Raw genomic sequence first — 2,307 nt, 5'->3', positions numbered from 1 at the left:
CGACGGGAAAAATTGATCCGGCAGTAAGAGAGCTTACGTAGGTTACATTTGATTGAAATGCTTGTATTCTCTACGGACAAATTTACAGGCAGCTTTATTACCTGCAAATTTTTATAATCACAATCCCTCAATTTTTCCTCGCGACTTTTAGATTCAGGATGAAACTTTATAGGCGGAATAAACAACTCTTTCAATGTTTCCACTTTTGTATTTTGAGATATTGCGATTAGCTCAGACGTAGGTACACATCCCGCAATGTGACTGGTCCTAAGTAAATAATAACAATTAAATATCGTTGGAGAAAAATATTTGTCTTCATATTGGAAATACGAGTATATTCGACGTTGTGTACAACGGATACGTAATATTATACACGAACACGGGCACATCAGAGTCTTAAAAATTTCCGAGCTCCGCACTATATCCAGTAATTAAAAAACATACATACCCGATAAGTATAAAACATTATCTCTTAGTCGAAATTGAAATACATACATATACATAGTATGTGTGTTTCACGCAAATCTCGTAGCTATATACGTGTATCGGTTACTCACGCATCGTCGTTCATCTTTTACTTGAAATTTATATATTTGCCGGCGATAGAGTTAATTTCATTATCTCTCGAAACGACGGTCGGTGGTCGTAAACGTCGTCATGTTATACACGCGGGTCGCGGTTTCTACGTGCCCAAAATCCGAGCGCTAATCGGACGATTAATTACCATCGGAGAAAAAGATTGGCGAAGTTTCGTCGTCGCGACAAAATTCGGTGCACGTGAATCGCGTCGTTTCAACCTCGGATTTCCGAGCGGTGTTTATCGACGAAGGAGTATAAAATCCGGGCATTACCGTCGGCCGGATGCCGGAAAACGTCCCGGGCAAGTGGCGCTGCACGAGTTATTGTTATTGATTGTTGTTGCAGGGTGAAACGGTATAGCCGATAATAAATTCGGCGCCGTTTCTCCCCCGCGCTTCAAGTATAAACAATGGACCATTAGACACTTGTGAATCGTGATGCTGCGGCGTGTTCTACGACCGTAGGTACAAATGACGGTTGCGTGACGTCAAATACTAAGCGGCGTTCGCTGCGTGAATCAGGCTGCTCAAATTGTCCCGCTAGATTGAATGATAGCGGCATGGCTAAGTTGGCCGACAACCACTTCAACGTAAATAAGATGGTACCGATTCAAAGAGACTCTGGCCGACTCGCTGGCTCCGATGGATTACACGAGGTGCGGGCACGTATATCCTCGATTCGACTTGGTGTACGTTGCGTGTACGTGCCAACCATTCTGATCTCTCTTTCTCTCTCTCTCTCTCTCACTCTCTGTAATTAATTGCGTATATATTGATTCACCTGTACTTTTGTCACAACATACGCCTATTGTATTCATTCATCATTTCTTACGCTCCAGCAGTAATTACCTAAGTACATGTGTTCGTTTATTTTTTTGCACTTAAATACTTAAATTCAATATATTTTTTAATTAGTATGTTATCTCTAGGGGACATTGTCCCATGAAAATAAATTCTATCTTATATTTGTACAATTTTCTGCTGTACAGCACCGTTACGTTAATTTGTTAATTTTTCCTGTCATTTTTCCTGTATTTACTTTTTGTCACAGGCTCGTCACGGCATGATAAAATTAATTAATCAATCAATCAATTATTCTCTCTCCTCTTCAAAACACACGCGACACCTTTCAACAGCCAAGGCCCTTAATCGGTAATAATAACAATAACAATGATAATCTAACCGTCCATTTATAGTTTGCTCAAATTATCGTACGTGATGTACGTATTAATCGGGCAAATGGAATTAACGTGCGACATTCTCACTTACCGCGTGAACCACATCCTTATTTTTAATTGCAAGGTGACATTTCTTTAAACGACACTCTAGAAACGTATGATAACTTGCAGAATAATTCTTGGTTAGACATAATTCACGATTTCAAATCATTAACGGTAATGTATATTCATTTATACCTTGTTGCGTTATTTTTGTCGATTTCTAATACCCATTACTCCTGATTTCCAATAAATTCTCAGCGTTCTAAGTGAATTCAAGGGGGTTCTTGGGATTAGGTCGAATTGTGGGAGATTTTCTACAAGAACAAAAAATTCTCTGAAAATCAATTGGTAAACTGAAAATTGACAAAAGCACGGAATAAGATAGCAATCGATAGGGAAGACTCGGTATCGACATCGTTTACCGCAAGACTTGTAATGGTTTCCAATGATATCCGTCAGTTCATTAATAGTTATTTCAAATAACCCTCAGGTTATTTCGGTCCCTTTTG

The sequence above is a fragment of the Neodiprion pinetum genome, chromosome 2 (assembly GCF_021155775.2).
Source record: "Neodiprion pinetum isolate iyNeoPine1 chromosome 2, iyNeoPine1.2, whole genome shotgun sequence".
NCBI lineage: Eukaryota > Metazoa > Arthropoda > Insecta > Hymenoptera > Diprionidae > Neodiprion > Neodiprion pinetum.
This window is presented reverse-complemented; position numbering follows the sequence as displayed.